The sequence below is a fragment of the Corythoichthys intestinalis genome, chromosome 15 (assembly GCF_030265065.1).
Source record: "Corythoichthys intestinalis isolate RoL2023-P3 chromosome 15, ASM3026506v1, whole genome shotgun sequence".
NCBI lineage: Eukaryota > Metazoa > Chordata > Actinopteri > Syngnathiformes > Syngnathidae > Corythoichthys > Corythoichthys intestinalis.
In genome coordinates, this window is record NC_080409.1 from 4,058,072 (window position 1) to 4,070,792 (window position 12,721).

General features: G+C 39.3%; 1 protein-coding gene across 6 annotated transcripts in view; it reads left to right on the forward strand.

The window, feature by feature from the left end:
* The window catches only part of LOC130931246 (uncharacterized), a 159,601-nt gene that overhangs the window by 5,003 nt on the left and 141,877 nt on the right, over positions 1–12,721 (forward strand). The gene's annotated exons all lie outside the window — the stretch shown is intronic.

Below are 12,721 nucleotides of genomic sequence, written 5' to 3' on the forward strand. Positions count from 1 at the left end.
CTAAATCAATACCCGATTTATCAGGATTCACATCTGACCAAATGAACGTCAACACGCATATAGGCACATGCGTGGGTGGCTAACTTCGAAATAGACGCACTCCGTGCTTCAAAGAAGGTTGAAATAAAGAATATTCATGTATCCTATAGTATTACCTTACATTAACCGTTACATTTACTTGAGTAACTTTTGAGAAAAATGTACATCTGGGGAGTTTTACCACGCCATACTTTTTACTTTTACTTAAGCATATTTAAGAAGAAGCGACGCTACTCCTTCTTTGATAACATACTTTGGGGTACACGAGAGTTCTTATGTTTTTCCTCTTTATTCTGCATATTTGACTTAATTTTTTTTTTTTTTTTTTTTTTCTCGAAGTGGCTCTATCACTTTCACCAATTAGACGTGAGACGTATCAATTAAGCCTGGGCGGTATGACAAAAATTGTTATCACGATAAAACTTTTCTCATCAGTCGATATCGATAATTATTACAATAATTTTTTATTTCAGATTTGAAGAATTTTTGCCACTGAGTGTAAGTTGTAAGTTAGCTTCCGTAGCTGGGGGTTGGACTGCCAAGGCCGCCGCCTCCGCCTTGGGCTGCCGCCTAACTCCCTTCGCGCCCGCCCCCTTTGGCCCCTCCAACAGGTGGTAAGCCCATGAGAAGGGGGACCCAGTGTTGCCTTTTCAGGCTGTGCCTGGCCGGGCCCCATGGGTACAGGCCCAGCCACCAGATGCTCACCTTCAAGCCCCACCTCCAGGCCTGGCTCCATAGGGGCGCCTCGGTAACCCGCGTCAAGGCAAAGGAAACCTGAGTCAATTTATTTTTTTCGTCATAAGTGGTCACTTTGAGCCATGATTTGTCTGGCCCCTCACCTAGGACGTGTTTTGCCATGGGTGACCCTACCAGGGGGATAAAGCAGACAACATAGCTCCTAGGATCATTGGGACACGCAAACCCCTCCACCACGATATGGTGATGGCTCACGGAGGGGGGACTTCAATGCTCACGTGGGCAATGACAGTGAGACCTGGTGATTGGGAGTTTTCGTCCCGGCTGTGGAACAGTAGACCAGCTCTCCACTCTCGGCAGGCTTCTCGAGGGTGCATGGGAGTTCGCCCAACCAGAGTACATGTGTTGTTTTGTGGATTTGGAGAAGGCGTTTGACCGTGTGCCTTGGGGAGCCCTGTGGAGGGAATACTGGGTAGTCCCTTGGTAAGGGCTGTTCGGTCCCTGTACGACCGGTGTCAGAGTTTGGTCCGCATTGCCGTCAGTAAGTCGAATTCGGTCCCAGTGAAGGTTGGACTCCGCCAAGGCTGCCCTTTGTCACTGATTCTGTTCAGAATTTTTATGGACAGAATTTCTAGGCGTTGTGGGGGTCCTGTTTGGTAGCCTCAGCATTGCATCTCTTTTTGCAGATGATGTGGTGCTGTTGGCATTGGTTGGTCTGCACCGGTCCATAGTGGTGAGGAAGGAGCTGAGCCGAAAGGTGAAGCTCTCGATTTATCAGTCATCGAGTCCCGTTTTTTTTTTTTTTATTAATTTTGAGTTTTGTTTTGTTGATGCATGTGTTTGGCGTCTGGGTGCAGGAAGCGTAGAGCAGGTTGCACGTCCGCACACGAGAGCAGTTACACAGCCCACACATGGGGCACACAGACATGAGGAAGCAGCCGAGTGAAGAGGTGACAGCCTGCGCGCAACATTTCCTGCTTGTGAAGCATCCAGACGCGACAGCTGTGTATAACATCTTTTGTAGTGTTTATTATGCGTTTTCAATTGTGGTTGAACACTTAGGGGGAGTTTATGTGATTGTTTTTGATGATGTACGGATGCTAGCTGATACCAATTAATCGTTTGTTATTGCCGTATCATCAGCAGCTACGCAGTAGTAAACGCAAATTTGATTTGCTGTTATTAAAGATGAGACTGATTTTATTTTCATTATATTTTAATTTAATTCTGCAAGTGTTGATGTCATGAGCAGCTGATTAAAGTCAGTAAACCACACGGATTCTATACCTGTCCACACTTCGTTTAAGGTGCGTTTAAGCCCCCTCCACCCCCACTTCTGCAAGGCACGCATGCATTTGCGCAAACTACGCATGCGTAAAAAGGAGAAGCCTCATGTGTTACGTCATCACCCGCGTGGTTTACCTCTAAACCGGAAACTCAACACTCGCCGGCGGGAAATTTACTACACCTACTAGACCAGGGCTCGGGAACGCCACCTTGTGATCACTGTTTTTTTTTTCTTGAACGCATCATGCGAGAGTGGTGAATGGAGGGCACGCTCTGCTTTTATGAGCAGTTGCAGAGTTGTGATTGGAATAAATATTTACAAAACAACAACGAAAGCCTGACATTGTTACTTGAGATATTACAATTGATGCTGAGTTATGCTCTCACCACTTGGAAATTAACAAACAGAAACATATGGTGTGGCGCTGCGTATATTTCCTGGAAGTGGAAACTGCCGCAAGGTTGTACTGCGGTAGCAGTCCATATTAAGCCGTGGGTAATATTACCCGCTTACATTATCCGTGTAGCAACCAATCCGGACAAGTGGTGTATACTAGTGTGGCCGGCATGCTATATAGTCTAACTAATTACACGTTTAAGGCCATTTTCCGTCCTAGTGTAGATGTAGCCTAATGCAAACTTTTTCGATGGTCACGCCACTCTAATTAAACGAACCCTCGAAGCAGCAAAATTTGATACAAAGCTTTTTTCAATGAATTACTCGAGTTAATCGATTAATCCTTGCAGCACTAATATATTTGTAATTGTTGTTCATATTTTTGCTACAGAACTCTGTATTTTATTCTTAGGTGGAAGGGTTTATTCCATTAGAATTCAGATAGCTTGCGTTGTCAGGTCACATGAAATCTCCTGAGGCTTCTATTTACCTTATATAGAAATGGAAAAAGTTTGTCACCCAAAGCATTGGACCCTAGTTGCCCCCAGCTTTTCACTGGTCAGAGCACCGAAATGACAGTTGCCATATTTGGAGTATTTGGGCAGTACAGGAATTTCCCCAGGTGGGTTAGTCATGCTTTTGTTTCCGTTGCCTTCTTTGATTTATCCATGCATATAAATTGTGAATCTTTGAAACTTTTTTTTTTTTTTTAACTCACTGTCATTTTTATTTTCACTTTTATTTATTTATTTTTAATTTTGGCAGCATTGGTTCTCCCTCATTAGATAACTTGTTTGGGCCCATCCAAAAATATCTGGCCTGCTGAAGACGTGAAAAAGACTCAGAAATGTAACATTTAATTATTCTCATTTTTTTGCACGATTTCAGCTTGGGCTGCAACTAACAATTAAAAAAAAAATCTATTTAATCGGACGATTAATTACACGATGACCCGATTAATTGGGATAAATGTCACTTTTTTGCAATTACCTTCTCAATTTAACTTGAAGTCATTGTGGGCAAAGTAACAGTGGAGACAAAATGAATTACTATTTTCTTCAAATATAATATTTTATTACAGCTTCTTGACTTACCTGTACTGTTTTAAGTACAGAAAAGGTTGTGAGTATAAAACATAAAAAGAATTTCTCTGTACACAAATCAGACAAAAGCCCTGTTCATTCAAAGAAAAAAATAGTGCTGCTGATTGAAATCTTTTTCTTGTGGGCAAAGTGCTGATATGAATTGTGTCAAAGACTCATTATTTTCATACAACAAATTAAACAACACATTTGAATGAGGAGGCAGACTAATGAATCCGTTTTCTTTATCAAAAACAGTTGTTCATAAATACAGTCCAATTTCAAAGCACACTCTCTTGTATGATAATTTACAGTTTGAATGGGAGTTTGTGTTGAAAGGAGACTCTAAGCCAGGGGTGTCCAAACTTTTTGCAAAGGGTGCCAGATATGTTATGGTAAAAATGTGGGGGACCGACCTTGGCTGACGTTTTTTATGTAGAATAATATATTTAAGCAAATTTTAGCAAGCCGTTCTGTGCGTCACATTGGCTTTATTATTTATTTTTTATTAATAATTACAACAATCTCGCAACTAGCCTTTGTGGCATTCTCTTTCGACTCGGGCTCTTGCGAAATACTGCTGCTGTGAAATTAAACTAGCTTCAGGTTGCTTCAATTTCTCACGACGTATCTTGCCTGTAATCTTGTCGTACATGTCAGCGTGTCTTGTTTAGTAATATCGCCTCACATTGAAAAACAGCGAATGTCTCTTTGCAAATAAGGCAGACAGTTGCGTATTTTAGTGAAGAAATACGTCCAATTTCCACCTATCCTTGAAGCGCCAGCCGTCGCAGTCAACTTTCTTTTTCTGTTGATTGTCGCCATTTTAGAAAATTGGGAGTAAAGGGTCACACGCGGTAATGTTGCTTAGAGTGCTGCTGCCTTTTCGTGGGTAAATGAGGAGCAGCATTTAGCGTGCAAGATACTTCTTATGCTGGTAGCAGTACTGCTGACCAATTTATTAATTCTGTGTGTGGGCCAGACTTTATTGATTTTATGACAGAGGCTGGGGGCTGGATGAAATTTGACCACGGGCCCCATTTGGCCACCGGGCTGGACTTAGGACATGTCTGCTCTAAGCTATTATATGAATGGGTTTTTGTGTGTGGTTTGTTTTATAAAAACAAACGAGACAACTTTATTATCTAACAGTATCTCAAGTGCTAATATGCTTCACCAAGACACAATACAAATGGACACTTAACACTGATTAGCATGATTGCTAATTAGCTTAGTGTGCCGTGCTAAGTAGGAACATCTCATCAACAAAGAATACAAATGTTACAATTGGCTTCATTTTTCTCACCTCTGATGAAGGCCCACTGGATCTAACAACACCCATGACTAAGACAATCTAACTTTTGCGTAAATATTATTGATTCAGCAACTAAGCCTGAGTGTAGCAGTGAATTCTCTCACTCTCTTGCTCTATTCACTGGCGTGCGTGTGCAGCCTCGCATTGCACACAAACAAGGACCCAAACGGACTCCTCATAGCTGCCGACAAAAATCGATTATCAAATTATATCTAATTTATAAATCGATTTAATCGTTTACCATAATTTCTCGAATATAAGGCGCACCCGTGTATAGTGCGCACCCCAAATTTACTTGTACATGGTACCCGCGGGTTATTAAAAGTATTTAAAGAAAAAGCAATGAATTTAGTTTTCCATTATTAAAGGTAATTAAAAGTATTAAATTAGCTGTTGTAAGTCTGGAATTTTATTTATGAATTTATTTATTTATGAATTTATTGTCATTGTCATCATCATCATCAAATCATCATAAAAAAAATCATCAAAATCATTATCAAAATCATTAACAGTTTGAGAGTGTGGAACATTTTCAGAGTGCGGAATTTTGTTTACTCGAAGGAAAGACGACGTGGTCTTAATTTTCAAGAACGTCTCAGTGCAACCTAAATTATATCCGTGACGAAGTTTTTTTTATTTTTTTAAATCCATAACGAAGATGATGCATAGAATTTTTATGATGCACTGCACTACAAATCGACATGCAGATTTGCACAACCGGCAAAACGGAGAATCCATCCACCTCTGCATCGGGAATGCGTCCGTTTGTCGGTGGAACGAAAACCCTGCAGGCAGAAGTATTGTGGATTCTGAACACCAAAACTGACCACCATTCATATACTTCAAATGAGTCCATTGGTGATCTGTTTCGGATATTACGTCATTTTTGGTCGGCATCGGCTGTCACAGTGTTGGTCATATTGCGTTTTGTCCCAGAAGGAGCGTTCCCGATGTCGTAATTGTCTTTTGTAACGAATTTTCAGTTGGCAGAAAAAAAAACTGCACAGTTTCTTAATGTTTAAATAGTCTACCTATTTCTATGATCATTATAAATGCATTTACGCGATGGAATAACGCTGGAAAAGTTTGTGAAACATAATGTTGGTCAAATCGTGTTTTTTTGTCCGGAGGGAGCATTCCCGACTTCGTAACTGCAGCCAATTTAAGCTCATCAAGACTTTGATATAGAGGTAAAATCGGGCCTAAAAAATCCAGCCCGACCCTACCTGGTCCGCGGGTATTAAAGCCCGACCCGCGTTTTGTGTGATAACATTTGTGACGATGTCTGCATAAAAGCCTGTCTTTTGTAACGAATTCTCGGTTGGCAGAAAAAACCCCAAACATTTTCTTAATGTTTAAATAGACTACATATTTTTATGATCATTATAAATTTATTTACACAACGAAATAATGCTGGAAAAGTTTGTTAAATATATATAAACAGATGCGGTTTTGCGGACTCGCAGAGGGGAAAATTAAAAAGGGCGTATAGGCACGCTCTGGCTCTGCAATGACCATACAGCGCCTTCTTTTTTTATCCAAAATATTTATTTTATAACAAGTATTCCTTAGTTTATCATTCATACATCGTTAAAAAGTTAGCGAGAAAATGTCATTTCACTGACTGGTGAAACACAGCACAAGCATAGCACATTGGTAGTTCAAAACATTACCATAAACTGACAATATTTACGGTAATAATATGATTTGACAACTTCTCCAATTTACCAGAATCTAGGAGAAAACAAAACAGATGTGACTTTTCTTTTAAAGGCTGCTGTATAACTTTTTTTTACCTTAGTATTACCGAAATTTTTCGGTATTTATTATTACCGAAACACAATGGTGACGTCACATACCGTAATGGTCGGCAACAGGTCCCCGCATACATTTCTTCAACACAACGTGCCCGTGTCTATTAAAAAAAATCGGTTTATATATATATATATATATATATATATATATATTAGGGCTGTCCCAAACAACTAATTTTCTCCCAATTAATCAGCCGACTATTTTTACGGTTAGTCGACGAATCTTTTATTTTATTTTATTTTTTTATTTTTTTACTAATTTAGCAATGGAATTTTTGTTGACGCTTATCAATTCACAAAAACTTTTTTTTAAAAACTAATTTAGCAATGAAATTTTTGTTGACGCTTATCAATTCACAAAAACATTTTGGAACACTTAAATTCTTTATTAAAGTACAAATAAACAGATAAATAACAATAATAAATCACAAACAATGAGTTCAAATGCTGATCAAATTAATTTGTGCAAAATAATGGAATGTAAACAGATTCAGACCACTGACTTCACCTTTCCAACATGATTCAAAACAATTCTTAAAAAATACCTAGCATTAATATTATAGTATACTGTAGTACTATATATAATAGTATTATAATAATTATTCATTGCCAATCACTTTTCATAAAGGGTGTCATTTTAAAGGTATTCTTAGTGTACAATCTGAAGTATGTGGGATTAACTCCAGAAATCGTTATTTAAATGACGAACATGACATGCTTTTATTTTGAAATGTTCACCGGAAGTACGCGCGCTAAACCGCTAACTTATGCTTTACATTCTACAAAAAAAGCACTTTTTGTCATTGCATGTGGTGTCAGTAATAGATTTTTTGTCCTTTTGCAAATGCTGTTAACCAGCGATTTTTCATGTCCGAAGTGTCACCTTTTAACTGCAAGTTTTGGACAAGGCTACTGCTGTTTTATAGCCGGCTAAAGTAGGTCGTCTTTTTTCCCCATTCACCTCAATGTAGCAATGCTAACGTATATAGTGTTTAATATAGATGTGTTTTCTTATTTTGTATGTCTGAACTTAAATTCTACAGTGTGTTGATGACAGAAAAGAACTGGAGTCTCATATGCCATCAGCGCACACACAAATGTATGCACGCACGCGCAGCGATAAAACGCAGCCGTGAAAATGGCCGCCCTCATTTTTATTTCCCATGCGATAAATGGAATCATTGCATATCGCGACAGGCTTAGCAACTTCAATAAAACATGTCATTAGTTAGATGGACTTACAATCTCCTGTCGCTATCATTCACGGCCGACGTGCGGCCAAGCTTGGCATTGAAGAGACAGGACACAACAGTGTACCCTCCTTTGTTTCTTTAAAAATAAGTCAATGTTTTGGACTCTCTGGTGCGCTTTTTTGGCTTTGTGCTGATTTCCCCGCTTGCAGTACCCGTTTATAATGCGCACCATGATTTTACAAGTTGATTTTGGGGAAAAAAAGTGCACGTTATATTCGGGAAATTGCGGTAGTTGTTGCTGCCTTAATTTCAGCACTTATCCTGAAATCTATTTCATGTACGTGTCTTTAGAAAAAAAATGTTGAAAATTACTTCACAATACCTTTACAGTATGTGCTCGCAACACTTTTGTTTTTAAACACAATTATGAAAAAAAGAGGCAGGGGTTTTATTTTTGTTGCCAGTCCTTGCAGAATTGCTAAATAGGCCATAACCACCTGATAAGTTGATTTAAAGTAGTGCTGCAACGATAAATGGATGAACTCGAGTAATTCAATTAGGAAAAAAAGCTTCGAATCAAATTTTGCTGCTTCGAGGATACATTTAATGGTGTACCGCACTCTACATGCCACTTCCGCTCATTAATATTCATGATGTTAGCTAATGCTCTAGAGGGACACGCTGCCGTTTGTCCCCAATAGGAAGTGAATGGAAATCGTGTACGAAAGAGATGTTTACAGAGCTAAACCTACCAATTCTGTCCGAAAATGATGTCCCTGGTGCCGAATTCACTGGTAAAGATGTGGAAGAACATACAAATGTTTGGTTAAAGAGATTGCTTGAGCGTCGAGGACTGAAAAGGACGAAAAAAACAAGCTGACCAAAGCATAGCCTTAGCTTTTTTTATCGACACCGTTTTCTTACGTGACTGACAATCACATTCTCCTGTTTCAGCAATCTATCCTTTACCACCACATGCCCTGTCTACCTTATACAGTATATTATATCCTCTGGTTGTCTGACGTCTCTGACCGTTCTAATGGGCAATTTACAGTGCTATTTTTGTGTAGCGATCACAAATACTACTTGTTGACAGCCAACGAACACTTTTCATTTTTTCATAAAAAACAAATCTTAATTCTATAATTTATTTACACTTCCCCTTTACTAAAGTTTTATTTATTTATTTATTTTTTTACAACAGAAAAGGTAACAGTGGCAGTCAGATACCATTTTAATTTTTTTTTTTTTTCAGGTCATTCATTCTCAGACAGAAGCAGCATGGTCAAACGCCACGCTAAAAAAGAAGTAAAAAATATAAAAATGGCTTACCTCTTTGTCCTCTGAAAGATCATGCCAACCCAACAAAATGTTTACTGCATATGAAATGTGAATGGCTTCACCTAGAATGGCGTTAAACGTCCGCGCAAGGCGATTCATTCTTCACATTTTTTTGGTTTTTGGTGTCTTGAAACGTATGAAGAAAACATCCTTCATATGTCGTAACGTCTAGAGTTGTTTTTACAAGTTCCATAGTAGCAGTGTTCGATTGGCATTTTCTTTTTTGAAAGTTTGCCGGCGAAAAGAAGCAGAAATAACATTGATTGTATGCGAGGGCATGTCAATAATGTGCCAGTTCCGCTTTACTTCCGCTATACGATACGACATCACGGTCTAAAAATAGCAATTGCGCGGTCCGCTATTGGAGTGACGTTATAAAGGTTTGTTTTGAAAATGTTGCATTGATTTTTATTTTTTTGAGGTGGATAAATTGCCCTCTAGTGGCAACAGCGAATTTGCTATAACTCATCTAACATGGCTGAATCCAGCTGAACCCTGTTAAGACCAACATAAGGTATAATATATACTGCATTAAAAAAAAAAATTGTCGTCTCGCCCACCCGGGCAGTATGGTCTCTCCTTTCAAGCTCGGGTCCTCTACCAGAGGCCTGGGAGCTTGAGGATCCTGCGCAGGATCTTAGCTGTCCCTAGGATTGCGCTCTTCTGAATGGAGACGTTGGACGTTGTTCCTGGTATCTGTTGGAGCCATCCACCCAGCTTGGGGATTACTGCCCCTGGCGTCCCAATCACTACTGGCACCACTCTTGCCTTCACTCCCCACATTTTCTCCAACTCTTCCTTCAACCCTTGATATTGCTCCAGCTTTTCATGTTCTTTTTTCCTGATGTTGCTATCGCTCGGGATTGCTACATCTATCATTACTGCTGTCTTCAGATATATATTACGGCTGTCAAAATTATCGCGTTAACGGGCGGTAATTAATTTTTAAAATTAATCACGTTAAAATATTTGACGCAATTAACGCACATGCCCAGCTCAGGCAGATTTAAATGACAGTACAGTGAAATGCCCAATTGTTAATTGTGGTTTATGGAGTTTTGCCGCCCTCTGCTGGCGCTTGGGCGCGACTAATTTTTTAGGCTTCAGCACCCATGAGCATTGTGTAAGTAATTATTGACATCATCAATGGCGGGCTACTAGTTTATTTTTTTGATTGAAAATTTTACAAATTTTATTAAAACGAAAACATTGAGGGGTTTTAATATAAAATTTCTATAACTTGTACTAACATTTATCTTTTAAGAAGTCTTTCTATCCATGGATCGCTTTAACAGGATGTTAATAATGTTAGTGCGATCTTGTTGATTATTTGTTAATAAACAAATATACAGTCCTTATGTACCGTATGTTGAATGTATATATCCTTCTTGTGTCTTATCTTTCCATTCCAACAATAATTTACAGAAAAATATGGCATATTTTATAGATGGTTTGAATTGCGATTAATTACGATTAATTTTTAAGCTGTAATTAACTCGATTAAAAATTTCAATCGTTTGACAGCCCTAATATACATATATATATATATATATATATATATATATATATATATATATATATATATATATATATATACACACACGGGTGCACATATTTTTTTTGCCCAGGTTCTCAGAGGAGGACCTAGAGATGTGACTTGGTCCTCATTGAGCTTGAGAGCCGACCCGCCTGATGCGATAAAATTATGACAAGCTTTAGTTAGAGCCAAAACCTTTTATCAATTATATTAACAATTAATGCCTGATTAACATCAACTGGCACAACAAAATTGCCATTACTTTGAAGTGAAATGTAAAGAAATAAACATAAAAGCAGTACTAATTCAAAATAAAGGGCATTATGCGTCTCCCACATTAACTCCAAGCCTTTGTAAAAGCCTCCTCCTCATAAGAGCTCATTGAACGTGCATGTTTAGCTTTGTGAAATGCGGGCAAAAACACGTTTGTCAGTGCATGGCGCTGCTCTTCATTAACTTTATTCCGCCACTTGTCCATAGGGCGAGTGGGGTGCTGCCTGACATCGATAGTTTGCTTAATTGCCACATGCTCTGTTTTTTTCGTGCATTTCAAAGTTTGGATGGCTGAAATTCTTGGACCCTACATAAAATGCGCTGCTCTTATCAGCGATTCTCACGGCAAATTTTGTACCACATATCTGTGCGAGCAACATTTGCTTCTAGCTATGGTACCTCCTGCAGCCACTTTTCAGCAAAAGTCCTTTTTTCCGTAGCTCCGGTGACGTCTCTGTCGTCTGTCTGTCCTTTGACGGGGGTGGGGGAACACGGAAATAATTACTCAGTGGGGCCTGCCTCCGACATTTTGAGAAGTGATTATCTTGTGTCCGCCGCAAATACAGTGGTCAGCCATCGGTACGCAAAAGCGTATGGAAACCGTTGAGGGCCAGCGCGTTTGTATACGTCCAGTACGCATGCGCGCATGCGGACCACTTATGTGCACCCCTGTATATATATGTATATATGTATATGTTTATATATATGTATATATATGTATATATGTATATGTGTATATATGTATATGTGTGTGTATATACTGGACTGTCTCAGAAAATTAGAATACACAATATTCTAATTTTCTGAGACAGTCCTGTATATTGTTCTATGTAAAGGACGTCAGCCAAGGTCGGCCCCCCACATTTTTACCACGCCAAATCTGGTCCCCTTTGCAAAAAGTTTGGACACCCCTGCTTTAAATGGTGGATTAATGTACAGGACTGTCTCAGAAAATTAGAATATTGTGTATTCTAATTTTCTGAGACAGTCCAGTATATGTATATATATATATATGTATGTATGTATGTATATATATACAAGGGTGCACATAAGTGGTCGGCATTCACGCATGCGTACTGGACGTAGACAAACGCGCTGGCCCTCAACAGTTTCCATACGCTATTGCGTACCGATGGCTGACCACTGTGTTTGCGGCGGACACGAGAAAATCCCTTCTCAAAATGTCAAAGAGCCAGGCCCCACTGAGTAATTATTTCCGTGTTCCCCCACCCCCGTCAAAAGACAGACCGACGACAGAGACGTCACCGGAGCTACCGAAAAAAAGAACTTTTGCTGAAAAGTGGCTGCAGGAGGTACCATGGCTAGAAGCAAATGATGCTCGCACGGAAATGTGGGATTCTCACAGCAAATGTTGCACCAATGTCGCTAATAAGAGCAGCGCATTTTATGTAGGGTCAAAGAATTTTAGCCATCCAAACTTTGAAAAGCACGACTTTGAAAAGCACGAAAAAACACAGAGCACGTGGCAATTAAGCAAACTATCTATGTCAGACAGGACCCCACTCACCCTATGGACAACTGGCGGAATAAAGCTATTGATGAACAGCGCCATGCACTGACAAACGTGTTTTTGCTCGTATTTCACAAAGCTAAACATGCATGTTCACTGAGCTCTTATGAGGAAGACATCCCACTTTTACAAAGGCTTGGAGTTAATGTGGGAGCCGCATATGAATGCCCTTTATTTTGAATTAGTGCTTGTATGTTTATTTCTTTACATTTCACT